The following is a 20,101-nucleotide window of genomic DNA, read 5'->3' as shown; positions in this document are numbered from 1 at the left end:
AAAAAAAAAATCAAAACGTGATACTGTGAAGCCACTAGAATCTTAAAACAATACTGATACAAACTTTTGTTCATACCACCCAGCACTAATTTGATATAGTGCTCCAGTCATTTCTTCCTTTGCAGTTGTCTGACTGATTTTCAGCATTTATGCATTTGTTGTAAGAGTACTCCCACCTAATCGTATTGCAACCCAGTCTCATTCCAAACTTGTCACATACGGACACTGGGTCGGGAGCCGTTGGCAGCACTTTTTTAAAACTCTGCGTATACCTTACATATCAGACTATGACGCTCCACGTACCACTGTTTTGAACATGTAGTTACTGTGGAATTTAAACAAAACTACTTGGTTAGGTTTAGGAAAAGATTATGGTTTGAGTTACAGTAAAATACGTATATTTGTTATGTAACTTAAGTTACATATGTAATATAAGTAGTCAGTGTAAAGTCTTTTACACAGGACACAAACAGCAGTCTCCTGGGGAAAAGTCCTGCATTTGTTTGACCCATCCACCACCCCGACCTCCTCCCTACACGGACTTTGTCGCTCTTACTTCTGGAGCACTTGCTCAGATGGGTTTACAATGGAGTTGGTTGAAAGCCTGGCGAGTCTCATACTGACGCTAAAGGGTGCCTTAAGACATACAAGTTAACCTACTTAACAAGCTTGTTATCAGACGCTGTATTTGCCAACTTGGAAATGAGAATGCTATCATGTTCCAGAAGAAGGAGTGATATAGTCTTCATAGAGATGGGTCAAAGAAACAAAAAACTTTCATCCAGGAGATAGCAGTTTGTGTCCCTTCCATGCCCCGCATGTTACAAAAGTACGAGGAAAGAAAACTTAATTTCCCTATCTTAACCCTAACCTAGTGGTTTTGTGCTTAAACCTAACATGTAGTTTTGTTTGAATTGTTGACATTAACATCGTGTTCAAAACTGCAACCGTAGTGGTGCATCATAGTTTGATGCACAGGGCTACCCAGTGTGTTGAGAAGTGGCACCAAGGGATCCTGACAAAGTGCCCGTATGTGACGAGTTGGGATGACAACGGCTTTATGAGAGCAGTATGCACATTGCTATATTTACATTCTGTGCAACGACTCAAAATGAACCCTGTAGAGAAACATGCTGTCACTAAGTACTTAGTTTGATGGACACATTGCTTAACTTTAATGCCAGATTAGCCTGCGTTGCACTGAATTCAAGGGAAGAAAAATTAAGCGGTATGTCCTTTCCTCTTAAGACGTACAAGTTAACCTGCTTAAGAATCTGCCTGGTGTGATTTATCAGGTGAGGATCATCCAGCATGTGGGATCAAATCTCATCATCACCAAGCACGCAAGCCCACATGCTAATATATAGAGGAAGCACAACGGACTGTGGCTGAAAGAGGACAGAGAGTGAAACCACAGAGGAAAGGGAAGAGAGAGTTGAAACAGAAGCAGAGAAAGAAAGGACTAAAACAGCTTACAGATACTAGAGAGAGGAATGAAGGAGTCAAGGAGAAGAGGGTATCAGTCCATGCAGCTCAGCTGAGACTGAGAGAGTGAGAAAGTGTCTGAGCAGGAGAAAGAGAGCAACACAAGCCAAGTGTTTGAAGTAGATCACTCTAGGCCAAACATCTGAAGAAGACAAGACTGCAAACATGTCACACTGCAGCCTGCTTGCATTTAACAACAGATGTTTGGTCTCTCCATCTCCAGTAACGGTTCCCCATCCAGGTTGGTCTGACCTAGTGAATGAATAATATAGATTCTTTTCTCTCTTTTTTAAACCTTTACTCATAAAAATGAAGTTTGCTGTCTTTCTTTTAGCGTATCCCTTAATATTTTCAACTCCCAGTTCTCTACTGTCTTCCGTCTCCTAGCAGGGGTATAGTGCCTTGCCTGAAGGTATATCAACAGTACATGTTTGCGAGAAAGGAGAGGCACATTACTCATTCATTTATCCCCACCCAGTTTTTCCAGCCAGCCAAAAGAAGTCAAAGTGGCAAGTCACCAGCCCCCTCTTCATCAATAAAGACATCCGTAACTATAATAGGCCCACTGCAAATCTTTTCCTACTTTTGTGAGTTTTCCTTCATAGGTTCTGTCCACCCTCTTCATAACAGAATGCTCAGCCACGCTTCCTCTGTAAGTGTGTAATTAATCCCTAGCTACATCAGCCCATGCAGCGGCATCACCGGCGTTTCACATCTAATTTATGGGAGCAGGAGGTTCAAAGTTTTAACAATATTTGGGTAATATCAAAGCAGGCCTCGCCCATGTGATGGATGATGCCATTGCGATTCTGAGCATGACGAAATATTGGCACCAAACAGCTTTATACCTCTGCACTCCTCTATAGGGGCTGGCAATGGTGTGAGAGCACAGCCAGAGGACCTTCATGAATTATAGATATGAGGCTGAATGATTTTGGCCGAGGCCATGTGAGCGATGGACAGACGGGACAGGATGTGGTTGGCTGATGCCCTGCTGTCCCTGTTGTCCTACTGGATGTTGATGCTCACATAGATTAATGATAGGATGCTGAATAAAGCAGGCCCTGTGTCGGAGCAGTTCATTGGCAGTAAAACACCAGGCCGCCATGAGACGCTGACGACTGCTGATGGAAGCCGATGGCAAGTCAGATGTGTTTTTAAAGTACTTTTGACAAACAGATCCATTACAGGGAGCTTTAAATACTTAAGAACATCAGTAGAAAAACCTGCATCAATTATTTTAAAAGTCTGACCTGGTGTCTGCTCAAGAGTATGGAGGAACAGTACTGCAGTGGTTCCTGAAGTCTCTTTAGGTCTAAAATTGTGCCACTGTTATTAGGAAATGCAGTTTTCAGCTTTTAGCAAGAGATCAGAGAGAATACTGAAGGGAATATTGAGGAGGTGGTACATTGAAAAGCATGTTCATAAATAACACTTTACCAATAGATCATGTTGCTACTAAGAACATCTCACATGTCATAATTTAGATCATTATTACAAATTGTCTCCTGCAAGTAAATATTTTATTATCAATTATTCTGCAGATTATTTTCTAAAACCCAAAACCCAAAGGATTTTCAGTGTAAAACATGAAACATAGACCTAGAAAACCAGCAATTCTTAAAATTAGAAAAGTTATAGAACCAGTAATCATCTCGGCTCTTCTGTCTGGTATATTTACTCATTTGATTTTCATGCTCTCCTTTTCTCTTCACTAGTGCAACTAAAACACATTTCTTCACAATAACACCATTCGCAATAATTCAGATATGTCTCCGTATTTCACTCATGATAGTACTGTGGATCCATATCCCACTTTGCACTCTGATTCCTCTCAGTTTTAGTGCCAGCGCACATTTGTAATACATGGAATTAAACATTGCCATTCTGTTTTAATGAACCACTTGTTGGAGGAGCATTGATTGTGCAGACATTAAGCCCATGCTCAGATAAGATAACAGAACATTCTCTAATCTAGCCCTGTCCTACTTCACACTTGACCAGATGGAGATTTTTTTTTTTTTTATCGTTGAAAGAAGAGAGAGAAAAAATCTCTTAAAAATTAATACATTATTTACACCCACCAACAGCTTACCGCCCAGTGTAAATCAAGTCCACAGCAGGCTGTACCGAGTCCCTCTTAATGACTTCTAAAACATATGTTTTTTTAATCTTTTTTTCATTGCCTCATTGCTGCTCTGGGCTTTTTTTTGCCCTTTATTAAAGCATGCAGTCTCACACTCACACTCACACACTAACTGTGAATTACACCGTGTCATTTTGTCAGTGATAAGAGGAGAGCAGGTCTTCAGCTGTCCAGATAAAATCTGTGGAAGAAGACACTGTGAATCCGGCCCCCACCCCACACAGCCCTTCTCTTCCTTTACACCCACTGGAAGGAGCAGAGAAGGAGGAGGAAGGAGTGAGGGGGTAGAGGTGGGTGGTATTAAGCTTGACCTTATGTCCAGCAGGGCAGCTGCCTTCTTTGTCAACGCTCGTCAGATAAAGTCAGCCGACGAGGCCATTGTTACGGCAGGTAACTGTTTTAACTTAAATAGTGTCTGGTTTGCGGCACTGGGGGATTACCACCTGAGATTTATTAAAATGGTCAGTGATAAAAAGAACAATGGGGCTTAAGCGGGCTGGGTAAGTGGTCCTAATTCACGACAGGAAGAGAGGCTACACAGCTCCACACCTACAAACAGAGGGGCCTGAGGATGAATGCCCCGGCCTACTTTGCCATCAATTAGCAAACAAACTCATTGGCTCGATTGTCTCTGACACAAAGTAGTAGAAAAACAATACAGGTTTGATATGAGACAGTGAGGCCAGCTAAGAGTTATATTTCCAGCCTATTGTCCCAGTGACAGCAGGGAGGAGAGGAGTTGACTTGCTTTGTGAATCTTCCAAATAATGCTGTAACATAGGTATCCTTTCCCTCATGTAGTACAAACTGCCAGTAGAATACAGAAAAAAACTGTTTAGATTAGATTAAGTGTAGTTATCCTCAACGCGGATTAATTGCAGCTACTGTAAACTGAATGTATTCCATGCATGTAGCTATCTGCGCATGCTGAGCTCTTCCTTTGCTTAATAAATATTTTGAGATTAAAAGCAGTCATCCTACAGATGTTCGGGCAGACATGCACGACAAGCGTATGTTTTTCGTGTTAAGAGGATACGTTTAATTCAACTAGAGAATAATTATTGAAAATACTAGGCTGCAATCCTAATCTGGGGTCCAATCAAAGCATGAGCCTTAGTCAGATTAAATTTATCCCCCCACATTTCCATCTGCTTCAAGACATCTCTAAAGAAATACACATTTTCTTTGGAGAGGAAAACAACAGAATTAGATGTTGGCTTGCAGCGGCCTTAACGTCAGTGTTTACCAAATCAGTATGGATTAACGACAAGGCCCTCGACCTGGCACAGGAGCAAGTCTGCACAAAAGGACAGCACTGAGCATTCCTAAAGTTCCCTGACCCAGACTTTAACACACACACACACACACACACACACACACATGCACACGCTCCAACATTACCAAGCCTATGACTTTATGTGCAATCAGCTTGTATATTGCTTGGGTGCATTCTTAAATCCGCAGCAGCAAATTTGGGCTCTGAATTGACAGAGGGATTAATCAAGGCGATGTCAAAATGAGTGACATCATCATACAGATTCAGGTTCAGCTGGAAAGTTTTATCAGAGACAGTAGATGCAATTAGCCTCACCTGTTTCTTTTCACCTTCTTTACCCTGTTGTTAGTTTTTTTATTACAGTAGTAAGCAGAAGGTGTTCTTCTTTGTGAAACACTAAGCTCAGAGCAGGACAGGTGTGTAGGGAGCTGCTGCATTAAATCCTGTTTTTCAGACCCATATCCAGCTTGTTAGCATTTACAGTAACTCCTAACTGCAGGCTTGTCACCTGTGGTTAACACTGGAGTCGAGCCAGTATTAGGGGAATGCGCTGGACTGGAAAAGGGTGATAGGGAGAAACATTTTTTCAACTGATTTTCCACAATTTCTGCAAATATTTCCCTAAATATTAAATTTTGCCCACAAGGGAGAAGTAAATCCATGCAAATTTTTGCAATCAAGTTCAATAGTGAACTTTGAAACACAATGTAAAAGGGAGATGGAGGAAGCTATATATTTAACTACCTCTGTTAGAATATTACACATGAGTTGACTAGTGCTAGCCCAAACGTCTATTCAATTAAATTAAATTAAATTGTATCACAGTGCCAAATCATAACAAAAGTTATCTCAGGACACTTTACAGACTAGGTATAGACCACACTATATGACTTATTTATGATTTACATAGACCCAACAATTCCCCCGTAGCATGTAAGTAGCTAGCCTGCCAATAAAAGTACCAACTATACTTACCAAATATTTCAGGAAGACATACAGGTAGATTTTACTGTCACTTTCTGGTTAGTCTGGTTAAGCCTTAAGCTATCTGTTTTGCAAGGGCACTGTCCACTTAGCCCCACCCTTATCCAAGAATGATAAATCGCGCAGCCAGACCATACTCCAGCACTGACACAGTGCTGTGGGGATAGATCCGGCCATGTGAGACTACTTTCTGGTGTGACCAAGTATTTAGGGAGCAGCAGCAAAAAAAGAGCTAGATATTTGAACATGGAAGAGCCATTTGTAAAATTAAATAATATTTGAAACCACAAACAAAACCTTAGACTTTTCTGAAGGTATGAAGTTAATTTGACAACAAAATAGGAACTAAGGACATGAACAGCTGGAACATATCTTAATTTCTGAGGTATACAATGTAAGGGTTGTGATGAGGACACATGTGAATCCCATGTTCATTCAGCTTCTCCCAATACATAGCAAATAATGATCAAATTACGTCAAATCTAAAAAGCTGTTGTTTTAAGCAATATTTACCCTGGATAGGCAGTGTTTTGTGTCCTCTCAGCAGAATGTGTTTGGTCTGTGAGTTCACTTTTTGAGATTGACAGGAGATGACAGCAGGCTACTATTACCTTCTTTGCTGAGACATGGCCTCGGCTGCAGACGTGACAGCCGTTGGCATTTGGAGGATTTGATGACACAGTTACACATGTTCACTTGTGTCTGAGGGAATTAAGACATATGTGACATTCTACTGTCTTTCTTGGGTCGTTGTCATGCTTGGCCTCTTAGAAATTATGGCCCTGTCTGTCCACAGCTTGCTGCATTTCACACTTTGAATTATTTCGTTACTCGCTTTGCGTTTCACACATCCTAATATATCAACCAGTGGCTCCTCCACTGTCGCTGCCTGGAATAACTCAGTTTTGGTGTAGATTGTTTTAGTCCCTCTTTTTTAATGACCCTAACCAATTGGATATTTTCTGTTGGCAACTGTCTTGCTCCTCTCATACACTGAGCCATTGTGAATAAAAAGCAAAAAACTAAGAGGGGCATCTGGATTTTTAACTTGTGTGTGACAGTCTGTAAATATGTTTCATGTGACTCTCCATCTACCGTGTACTGGCATGTTGGGTTTGATTACCAATGACTGTTCTGTATGTCTGTCTTTTTACATGTACATTTCCGACCTTTTATATGCATGAAAATCCAAGAAATCCCACCCTTTTATGCATGAAATTTTGAGTTTTCGAAGTCACTCCATGTACTCCTGTGTTTGTGAGAACTTCCACTCTACTGTTTACTGTTTACTGTTTACTACGTTTAACACTCACAAATTAACATGTAGAGCAGCCAACACAGGCAAAGCAATGTTAGTTTTAGTAGTGCTACAATGCTACATCCAAAGCACACAGGCCCTGTATAAAAGCACCAGTGTGATTTGTCAGAACTGCTTCCTAGTTTCCGGTTGAAGCCAAAACTGTTACTGAAGTCACATCCATTGTTTGGGGGGTGTTGTTTTAAAACAATTCGATAAGATCTTAGAGTGAAGGTTCAGTAAAACTTGTCAAATGCCAAAATTCGGGTAAGAAACAAATGACAGCTATACAGGCAATACAGTAACACAATATCGAGTCACATTGAATCACTGCTGCCTAGATTCACAGTTTGATCTGAGTTTCGTGAGACTAAAAAGCTGTGCTTAATAGATTTGGGTTATTGTTTTTGTAATCAATTTTTTGTTAAATTGCGATATCGAATCCTAATTGCAGTTAAGTATCAAATCACAACAAAGTTATCTGTGACATTTTTGTATTTGATCATGCACTGTATATCTCGATAACATACTTCACACCCCTGTTTGTCTATATACATGTTTAAATCTTTAGGGTTGTATCTCCATGAGGGTTTCTCAATCTACTGTATACAGATTTTTTTTTCTTTTTTCAGATACGGTGATTGGCTCAGACTGTGCAGCCATGGAAATAAGCATATATGTAAAAGCCTGCAGGGAACTTGTTTACAAAAACACTAACTCTTCTAATGACTACAGTAATTAGATACATAAAATGAAGAAAATCAAATTTAATTGCACATTTTACAGACTATGTCAGTTTATCAGTGGTCATGATTACACCTTCATCATTATCAGACTGGCCAATATCCAGTAGGCATATTTAATACATTTCAGGTCATTACTGATCTGATATTGGCTTAGGCTGATGATTACACACACGTGTGTGTTGACATAAAGCAAGAGGTACAGATAATAAACGAGTGGGGAAGTATCATAATCTCTTATTACATCATTTATGGAGGTTATTGCAAAGACATAAACCACTGCTGCAGGAAATGACTTAACAACTGTCATAAAAGTCAGTTAAATACTACCCCCCTCGCCTCCATTTCCAATCAATATATGTTGAAATGACAAGGCTGTTTTTTTTTTTCTTGCAGCTTTTGGTATTCTGTGTTGAAAATATGTATATCTGAAGAAGCTTTGTTGTTGAAGCATGATATTGGTGTCAGCTTATATTCTGTAGGCAGCTGTCGTTGCATCACAAATACGCACCTGCAAAAAACATCCACAGCTATCATCATTCAATAAAAGCTTCTTCTCCGGCACAGATCAACAGATATTTCAATGGCAGATTTTCAAGACCGGCTAGTTCATTCCACCCAGTTCCAGATGGGTCCTCTTTGAAGATAAAAGACCTGAAAATCTGTGGACAATGGCACAATGGATCAAACACATTATGTGCGGTCAAGAATATCAGGAGTTGTTATAGGTAAGCCTTTTATCCACATCTCAAGGTACTCCTCAAATAATTGTCTGCTAGTTTTTAAACTTGAAATGCCTGTGATGCTTTTCCCTTCCTGCGCTGACCCACTCAGTGCTCTCCTGAGGTCATGTTTTTGGTGATGTGCCTTACTTAGAGAGTTACCTAAAGCCATTTTATCAACTAAAACAGACTTGCTGGACCTCCCTCTCAGCTGTGTCCCAATTATCCCAGTGAATTTTACAGCAGGTATCCAAATGTCAAGCGTCTTCCATGTTCTTTCTCGCACAACTCCTCGGTGGGGTAGATTCAGTAATTAGTACCTGTGGGATGTGTCAGTGTGATCAGAGGGTGAGGGCTAAGCATGGCTCCATGCTCAAGCCGTCCTTCATAATGGCTCTGTGGTTGCATTGTTCAGACAGGGATTTTTGCCTGATAGAGCCCCTGAATCAGACGTTACAGCAGTGTCAGCGGTGTGCAGGTATGGAGGCCGGGGCAGGTGGTGTATTGAAGTGGGTCTCTGTGTTCTCACAGCCTTTAGAGTTGCATTCCCACAATTGCCAAGACTGAAAAGTATGAGTTTTTACAAGTTTGAAAGTAATTCTACAGCAGGGAAGGCACTGTGATGTGAATGGAGGGGCAATGAATTAGACATTGTGTATCTAGCTGCCCCTCTTTGTTAACAAGCTGAATAATAGGTGAAAGAAGAGAACCAATACTGTTGATGATTTCTTGATATGTCTTAGAAATCAAATATGTGGCCTTTTAGGTGCCAAAGTGTTTCAGCTATCTAAGGTCAAATGAATAATTTTTGTACTATGCAACTATGTCCATTGTAGGAATTTTTTACAACAAAAAAAGGCATCCAGGCTCCTCATGCTTCCGCATTTTTCGGCCCATAGAGCACCTGCAAATGAGTCCTCAGCTGAGCCACTTGAAAGCACTCATATCCGAGCCTTCTGCTTGCCGAGCCGTTGGATTATCTGTTGGCAACCTGCATACTTAGCAGAACTTGATCTATTCAGTCAAATAAGACTTAAGACTTAGTAGTAGATAGTACTTTTTGGTTGTGTTTTTTTTTGCAGTATCTAACTTTTTTTTTTTTTTTTTTGGAACTGACATTCTGACATTCACTTCAGAGCAGTTGGTCAGCTTTGCAGAGCAAATGTATAGCAGCCATTTGTTTTCATTCTTTACACAACTAGAGCCACTCTCACACATGCACTGCAAACCTGAAATTATCTAGATATTACCTGACAGAGTTATATGTGAGAACAAAAATATCCACAGAGCCACTGGGCTTGTTGATTACATTTCTATCTTCAGTGAAACTGGAAGACAAAAAAACATCTAAGGGTCAAGAAATGGGGGGGGGGGGGGGGGGTTAAGACAGGGCCAACATGTCTAACTGGAGAGATGGCGATGTTCCAGAACTTTGGTCTGTAAGAGCCAATGCCAAAATCATCATCAATTCATGGAATAGCAAGAGACTAGTTTTTGGCCTAATTATGAACCGGCTACGTGACCGCCGTATAATCCGCTCTCCTGCCTCGAGCACACTCTACTCAGGCGACACCCCTCACCTAAACCAAACAGAGTATTTCCAGTAAGTAAGAACACATCTGACACAATCTCCTGCTGTGTGTTACATGTGTGAAAAAGAAAGCTGCACCTGATTCGAAGGACATTGCCCGGAGTTCACATTTTGTTTGTAGAAACGAGTGCACCATAAATTCCTTCCAGGAAAGACTTTCTGAAGTGTGCGCTATTGTCCCCATATTAAAACAGCAACCGTTCTTCATCTTGCCTTCTATTGTGGCCATTCAAAACGGCCATAAACACTTTTTCCTTCCAACATGGTTGTATGAGCTAGTTCTTTTCAAGTACACCCTGGCCTTAAGTTGTGGGGTCAATCAGTCAATCAATTCATGTACTCATCAAAGTTATATATGTACTGTATCTTTATATTTTGATCACTTAAATTAGTTTCTTCTACTATGTTTCAAGCTCCCTTATATAAGAGAAAAGGTTATAAAGCAACACAGGGAAGCTGTGGAAAATCGACTGATGGGGCCGCTCAGTTCAGTGTCTCCGTTTGATATAAGAGCTATTCTATGCAAAAGCACTCCCCGCTCGTTTTTTCCCCTCTCCTCCCCCTTTGTCACTTAAAGAATGCTTGGCGCCTGTGGATTAATTAAAGTCTAAACATTAAATATTGATTGATGCATTATCAGTGGCTCACAGTCGCCTCCTCTCAGATTGATTTCCACTGTGATTTATTGTCATATTTGCAGAGTCATTTCACTTGATAACAAAGAGAAATTGCTTGCAACCTTGGTACCCCCACCATTAGCCCCCCACATTGACATGCTCCCTGGTACTTAGCCCTCCTCCCATCCTCCCCCTCTTTTCTCTCTTGTTTTCTGCTGTCTCTTTTTATTATTTACCCTCTTTTTACTGACTTTTCCTCCTCCATCTTCTCTGTCATCCTCATGCCGTTAAACAATAAGTCTGCGCTGCCATTCGAGAATTGTTTGTAATGTGATGCGGATGCACGGAGCTGTTGCTGCTCTGTCACAAGAAAACGTGTATAAGACATAAAATTTCAAAAATATTAAGTCAGCTCTTAAGAAGACAAAGATAGTACTAAAGCCTGGCGGAAAAATCCAGATACTGTCGAGATTCATTAAATATATTATCAAGGTGTCAATCAAGAAAAAGTACCCAAATATGTTTATCTGTGTGAAACCTATAAATCAGTTTTCTGCAAAAGGTTAAGTGTGTCATTTCTATTAAAGCAAAAATCTAAAACAGGCAGGGGAATTTGTCTGTTACAGGTCTTCCCTCCAGTTGTCATGCCATTTTCATGTGCCAAACATAATTTACGGTTTTACTCCTCAGCCGTCAACTGTGAACTCTATTAATTTGTAGGGGGAAGTCTGATTTATAGGCTTATGAGCCCATGTATTCACATCATCATTTGTTTACCAGATATTTGCTGCCAACTCCCTGGATGATGGCATCATCCTATTTCTCTGCAGTGCATACACACATCGTGGACACATGCACAAAATCACACAGAGAGACATGCAGCCATCCGCGATATATTAAATTATACATATATTCAGGGAGAAACTGTCTAAATATCTTTAATTTTCTGATCAAACCTTCTTATTGGATTCCCCTATTACGTCTTAGCAGCATTAGCTCATTTTCTCTCAAATAGTGCAACTCTTTACATTACTGATACCATCTAATTAAGCACTCTCTGGTTTAATTTAGATGCTATTCTTACAGATTTGGGACAAATATATAGTCTCCCTCAGTTGGTGGGTTCATTGCAATCCCACTTATTTACACAATGTCAAGACAGAAAAATGCTTTGTTTACCAACACTTCATATTTTTAGAACTTCTACTCAAATCAACTCATTATTTCAAGGTCTCGGGACAAACTTAATTTTCCTGATTGCAATTGGATTTGGTGACATTGAATTATAAGATATGTCCTTAGTCCTAAATGTCCTGTGTTTGCGGTGTGTGTGTGTGTGTGTGTGTGTGTGTGTGTGTGTGTGTGTGTCTGTGTGTCTGTGTGTCTGTGTGTCTGTGTGTCTGTGTGTGTGCGTCATAACAAAGCAGATCTTGTTGATCTTAGTGTTGAGACGAAAGGATGCATGTCATCCAGGTCCCACAGTATTGTATTGCCTGCTAAATTGCATTATCTCTCATGAGGAGATGGTGTGGGAAACAACGTGTTCCCAAATCCAGTGCTGAACACATGTGATGTGAGCATGGTTCAAACCAGGCAAACTCCACAGTCTATGAATATCTTGATTAGTAGTTTGAAAAATGTGATTGCAGAACTATTGATTACCTAACGCATTTATATAGAACAGCATTCAAAACTCAGTCAATTCACCTCCCGTTTTTATGAATTAATATTTTTGTGCCTTTATTCACAAATGTGACTTTTTATTTTATTTAACTAGATCTGTGTAGGAATTTTAGCTCGGCTGCACATTGGCTCATTAGCCGTACATCATTTATTCAAAACATTAATCTCGATCAAGATAGCCCCTTCTGTGTTAGACATCCATAATCAGTGCGTAGTAAGGGAAATTATTCAATTAACCCTAATTAACACTGTAATATTCTACAAACTGCATGAAGATTAGACTTGTGCTTTGACTATTTCATAGCATGTTCACACACACTCTACAAGCTCATCTATTGTCTTGGAGTGGTTAATTAAAGCTAAATTTCCTAATTGTTCATTTGTATTTTTCCTATTGGCCTGTCATGATAAATCACTGTGCAGTAATTCATCTCTCCGGATGTACTTCATCTCTGTCGTATAGAAGCTTGTGGTGGGGCTGAAGATGAAATGTTCATTGTTAGCATCATCCGTCACACTGTGGGAGGAGAGTGATGACACAGCTGTGATTTGCTTGAGCTTTACAGTACATGCCTCTTACCCGAACAGCCGGCTTCAACTAAACTGGGTTTGGATTAATAATCACAATTTTTGTTCTTCTTCTCTTCTGCACCAGTGTCAAAGCGTATAACCACACACACTTACAGATGGTGTAGGGGAAGCAGGCCTTCGACAAAAGTGCAAATCAACATCACGTTCAGTTATAGTGTTGGTTTCTGCCAGATAGATAGCATTGGGACGGTAGATGAAATCTGGGCTGTTTTTGTCAACATTTGCCTGGGTTTTGAAAATATTGTGAAAACAATATTACTAAAAAAGCATTTTATGGTAAAAAACATAGATACAAAATTAAGTTAACTTTGTTGTATACACTCACTCATAACATTGGCCCACATGTATTCAACTGTTGTTAGGGATAAGGGAGGACCTACTCTCCTTAACATCATCATCGATATTGGTTCTGTGGTTCTTCATAATAGTTTTAAAAAGGTTGGACTTAAGTGGACATTTCATGGTAGGATTTGATCACTTTATTGTGGTTGTGACATGACGCCAGAGATGCATGATGTGTTTTCTATTGTATGTGTAATGGTTTTAAAACTGATTTATTGGGATTATGATTTGAGATGTTTTCGTTTGTTCTGTTCACTAGCCGAGATTAGTGGTTCCCAACCTTTTTTGTCTGAACTATCCCACAGCCTTATCAAATGACCATATGTACCTCCTAATAGACCCCACCTGTCATGTTAAAAATGTGTTATAATGAATTGATTAATATAATTTAACACGTATTGTGAATAATCTAATAGCCGATGTATAGGTTGCTTTTGCACTACTAACATTTGGAGTGGCAGATGGATTTATCCATGACGTTTAGTTAACTATTTCAACTGTTTATCATTTAGACTGTAAAAATAAGGGACGTAGTCACCGTTTGATTTATGGACTACCGTATCTAAGCCAGGAAGGTTTAAGGCAATTCCGCATTGGCTTCACTTTTCAGGCCTGAAAGCTAGGTCCATTTTACAGTCTATGGTTTATCCATTCAGTTTAGCTAACTTTTTACTAAAACATACGGAACATAGTTACACTCCTGTTTATCCATTACGTTTAGATAACTATTTCAACGGCCTATACATGTAGCTGACTTCCACTGCTTTTTTTTTTAGCTGTTTATCCATTATGTTTAGCTAATTATTCTATTTATCCATTATGTTTAGCCAACTATTTCATCGGTTTATCCAATCGTTTTACGATGTATAACAATCAACTACTTATCCATTACTGTTATCTAGCTTTTGTTTGTAACTTTAAGCCAAATATTTACTTTCCTTTACTGCTCGCTTGCAAACTACAGTGGTTTTCACACACAGAATTGCTACATGTGGTGTTAATGTGTTACTGCTGACTCAGGTAATAACAGACAGGCGGCTTACTTTTTATAGTAAATAGATAAAGATCACCTTTAAAACAGTGCGTACCCCTGGTTTGGAGCCACTGGTCTAGATCTAGGTCAGAAACTGATGCTAAAGTAATACTTACATAATCTGACATCGCTGTACGTTGCTATCTGCCTTTTCACCGTATGATGATATGCGGGAGTTTTCACCAAGGCCTCTTGTTAATCCCAGCACCTTCTCTATTCTATGGTGAAGTAGTTCAATACACTCTCATCTCTCTCTCTCTCTCTCTCTATCTCTCTCTTCTCTGCAGTCTCCTTGCTGCATGTATTGGCTTTAGCCTCTACCAATCGTCTTATTGATCCCAAATGAAACACTGAACTCATCAATACAGTCTTAATGTGAGTTTGTTGTTCAATCACTTGCTATTTAAATCACCGGGCACAAGTCCCGCAAGCCATCCGTTTTCTGTCATACACTGCACGTCTCACCAATTTGCTTTGTCATTTTGGGAGGAGTATGCAATTATCATAAATATCTCCCAGCGCACACTTTGTCTCTGTGCGATGTGATCATGCTTGCAAGAATTTAAAGGTCTGCCCCCTTTTTTTATCTCCTTTGTTATCTTTTATCCCATGTTGAATATAGGTGCTTTTCTCTTAACACCAATACTTACGATGGCCTATTCTTACATCTTAAATGAGGTTTCATGAATGTCACAAATGAAGTCAAAGTGCAACCCCATTGATTAGGCTGGTAATTAAGATGTAAATGTGGTTGTGGGCTGGTGAGCGATCGCACCTGCGATAATAGCAGAGTGCTGTTAACATCACGAGGGTTCTGACTGCCATGCATTGCACTGCTTTATCAATGTTTGGAGTGATCTTCTGTTTAAGTATAGGCTCCACTCCTTATTCATGCTGTTTGCTAGTGCTGTGCTGCCACTGGCAGATAGTGGGCTACAAGTTAATGACAATTTTCTCCAGTGGTTGCAAGTCACTCAGTTTGAGGGGGCTCTTGTGTTAGTCACCTGGTTAAACAAAGGACCACTGGAAGACGTACAGTCCAAATGAGAATTACCTTAACTGCCAAGTGCAATGAATGTAGAGGAATTCATCATTGTGACATATTCACATATCACGTTGACAGAACATGCTGACACACAAGGCCACCAGGACCTTCAGCACATTGTAAAGGGACAATGTAAAACTCAACTACTTAATACTGACGTGAAGTCCCAAAGTAAATGCGTGCCCAAATCATTTAAAAATTCAAAGTAAAAAAAACATGTACAGTGACACAGAAAGTGACAGTAATACACAGGCCATTAAGGGAAGTTCCACAGACAACTCTGCATTTAGAGGTTTGTTGAAAAACACAAACATTCAATGGTACACTCATATACTGCATCTCTTTTTGTGTGGAGAGCAGATGTGAGTGTGGTGTGGATTAAGGTAGACTAGGCATGTGCAGCCGCTGGCAGCCCTTTAGGGTTTTGGCACTCACACTTTAGTGTTAACAGTTTAGCTTCGGTGCCAGGTAGAGAATGAATGACACGGGGCAGGGTGGCACATCCTTGGAGATGTTTGTCAGGAGATGTCCCTCCCTTCTGCATGTTTACACTCACAGGGGCCACACTTGGCTGTTTGCGGGGGAGAAAACTGGGAAAACAGCCGTCTTGTGAGAGCCAAGACTCTTACTGTGAATATTAAAGAGAGAGAGAGAGAGAGAGAGAGAGAGAGAGAGAGACAGAGAGAGAGAGAGAGGGAGAGAGAGAGAGAGAGAGAGAGGAGAGAGAGAGAGAGAGAGAGAGAGAGAGAGAGAGAGAGAGAGAGAGAGAAAAAAAAAACAGCTATCTGGACAAAACAAAGCTGGGTTTGGAGAGCCCGGAGCACATAATAAGCACGGCTCTTTCACTGCACACCCAGGGCACTCTGGAAAAGTGGGGAGGCCGCTGAATGGGAAAGGAAGTAATAAAAAAAGCAAACTTCTTTGAAAAGAGCCCTGTGTGTGTGTATGTGAGTCCATATGCATGCATGCATGCAAGTGTTTGTGTGCAGCTGTCTGCCTGAATGATGAGTACGTATAGCCTACCTTTAGTAAGAGTTTTTTGAGATGAGATACAACCTAGCTTTTTGACGCCTGGATCACTGAGAGACAGAAATATCAAATACTGTAACATCCTCAAAGACGTTGGGTGGATCACAAAAAGGTAAGGAGATCCGTGCCGTAAACCCCTTGCCAGACATTTTGATGGGAGTTTAAAAAGCAGCAGCTCGCCAGACAAGACGAGCCAAGAGGTAGGAGGCAAAGTAAAGGGGCAGTGTAGTTTGATGAGAGAGTCTGATTGCGATTCTGTCTGATGTGCAGCCTAAATGAGCTAAGAGGGAGAGAGATGGACTGTTTAGTTTGACCATACACACACACACACACACAAACACACACATACACGCACACTCTCACACACACACACACACACACACACACACACACACACACACACACACACACACACACACACACACACACACACACACACACACACACTCATACACACACACACACACACACACACACACACACACACACACACACACACACACACACGCATACATACACGCACACTTACACAAACAGAAGTGAGCACTTAAGTGTCTGGCTTCTAAGCATTTTGCATAAATGCATGAATCATTTTCTGCATTTTTATTGTAGTTGATTGTTAGATATAATCCATACTATGTATAAATCCTACATTAATTTAATTAAAATTCACAGCTGCTCAGACATCACTACAATTTCTACATAAAAGTTGACTCTTATATAAGGTTTTGGCAAATATGGCAATAAAAGAGTTGAATTTGGTCAAAAGGTGAGAAAGGGAGTAAGAGACGAGCAGTAGCAGACGACAGGGGGTAGGGAGGGAGTCAACAGTGAACAGAAAAAGGAGGCTGGAGAGACAGGGAAAGAAAGAAGCAAACCGGGGAAGTGGTGGCAGTGTTGTAACTTCAGTGAGTTCACCCCCCAAAGTAGTCTTTTCGCTAGTCATCAGGGACCTGACTTCTCTGGCGTCCCGCATCGGACTAGACTTCTACAAGTGGGTTAAATAAAGAATGACAAGCCCCACCTCATCCCCCCTTCACCTCCAGGCAGGTTCCCCCTTCTCCTCCTCTCCAGTGCACATGGTGTGCAATACTGCTTTACCTAAAACATCTCATTTCCCCTCTATTCGTTCTGTTGAAAGATCTGCCAAATCTACGCAATGCAGAAATTTTTATCCTCCATGTTTTATCGTGTGGTCACTGAGTAGCTAAATAACACACTTTAAATAACACACTTTACAAAAACAGACACGCACACAAAAACAGCCTCTGACACACACATACACACAAACATACATTTAGAGCTCTCTCTCTCGTGTGGTCACAGTGGGCTAAGGAACACACATGCACACACATGAGAGGACCTCACATTGAGCCTGCAAAACTGTTCTTTCCAACAGATTGCTGATTTTTCACCACCAAAACCTCAGTGCAGTCTAATGTGTGTTTGTGCTTGTTTTAAAGAGCAGTTAAGTATAGAAAGGCGTCATATTTAGCGCTGTTTTATCTATATGGAATATAGAGGTGCGTAAAGGAAGCAGAGGGCAAACTGAAGTAGCCATTTGATGAACTGCACATTATCGGCCGGGCACTAAAATGGCACTGTGAAAAACACTGTGCAAAAGTGAATCTCTCTACTCCAGCTTATCGTTCAATACATCCATAAATAAGTGGAGAATTATTTTAGAAAGAAAAGGAAATCAGGAAAAAGAGGAAGTGATAGAAGATGTGTTAATTTTGTCTTAATTTGTCTTGACTTTGTAAAAAAGTAGAGCAAAACGGTTGCTGCTGATGTAAAACCTGACATTAAACACATGGCTTCCTGTGTTATAGGTGTGACAGCATTCATAAACTGACTATAATTGAATCACTTTGGAGCCATTTCATTAATGTATGCAGACTATCAATTGAAATACGAAGCAAGAACCTGAAGGACTGATACTGAATACAATCGCCACCAGTAGCCCTTCCAGGTGCCAGACATCGAGTCTATGAGTGTCATGGAGGCTCCACCCGGCCTCCACTCCCATTCCTTCCCTCTAGCTCCAGGCAGGTTAGGGACAAGCTGGAGATCAATAGCTTGTGTTTGCCCATAGCAGTCCCATTTCTCAGGCGGGACACTGATGCTAACTATCAATAGTAATAAGGGGCTGTCTGAGACACAGTTAACTGCTGGCCAACCAACACAGCTGTCTGGCGACAGTTGATAAACATCTTGTGCTCAGAGTTGCTATGGATAAACCACTTTATATGTTTCAACTTTGTGGGTGTATTTACTGTAAGAACGTGTGTTTTTTTGTTTTTTGTTATGTTTTACGTGGCCTGTCTACTGGCTTGGTGGTAACCTGCACACTGCCTTGTTGTGTGGTTACTTGCCTTATGGCTGGGACTCAGACATCACATATGTATGTCCTGTATTTTCTGTGTGAAGTAATGTAAGGATAATTCAATGTGTAAATTTTAGTTTTTTATTCCAGATTCTTAAAAATACATAAACACTCAGCTTCCGGGGGGTGATGTCTGTAATTTCTTCAAGATGTTTGGACTGTTTGGTTCCTCTGCAACCTCCAGTCTTAGTGATGTGTGTCAGTGTAATCCGGCTCCATTCTGCGAAACATCTAACGAGCTAAGCATCTCTCTTCATCCAAATATCATTTGTCAATGTCATATGAAAGCACAATGTGTTTTTCAAGAATACGAAAGGAGCTAAAATAGGAGTCTTGGTGGTTGGCCAGTATCGTGGTGTTTCTTGTTAATTCAACTCAAGCGAGCATGTTTAATCAGATACAATGAAGTGAATTTGCATCATAACAATTGGAGGATTTGATGATTGCATCCCTGTGAATGTGAGGATCTATTCAGAAAAAAAACTTGTTGGGTGCAGGATAATGAGAAACAGACATAGCCTCGTTAATAAAACTTAAAAAATTACAAATTGAATATACATTTACTCTAGAAATATGTGAATGTGCACATACTGAGTTTGCTTATTTTATATTTTACAACTGCAAATTACTGACGTTAAAAATATTTTTTAAATGATCTAGTTTCAGATATAAATATGTATATTTGTTTTTTGAATTTGTTTTTTTCAAAAGTCTGATGAATACCATTATTTTACATTATTTTACGAGTACAGCAATTTATAATTACTATATTATATAATTATCTTTATTATCATTTTTTATTTTACATACATTTCTTCCCCAGAACAAAAGTATGCCAGTCCTTGCACACTATGCAACAGGATGCGGATGTAGATTTCTGTGTGAGTGCACACCGCCTGTGCTATCTGGTTTCCAGTTACACCAGTCAAGACAGGACACTGCTGGCCGCCCTGCTTCTCTCACTAATAACTGGGAGGACGAGACTCTTAGTCAGGGATCCTTTGGCAGACATCTCCTAACACTTGTACACTTGACTACCTGAGCAGCTACAGCTGATACACACAGTTGCACAGAGTAGGCTGTGTGTGTGTGTGTGTGTGTGTGTGTGTGTGTGTGTGTGTGTGTGTGTGT

The sequence above is a fragment of the Echiichthys vipera genome (genome assembly GCF_963691815.1).
Source record: "Echiichthys vipera genome assembly, chromosome: 1".
Lineage (NCBI taxonomy): Eukaryota > Metazoa > Chordata > Actinopteri > Perciformes > Trachinidae > Echiichthys > Echiichthys vipera.
The sequence above is the reverse complement of the archived record's forward strand: the minus strand, read 5'-3'. Positions refer to the sequence as shown.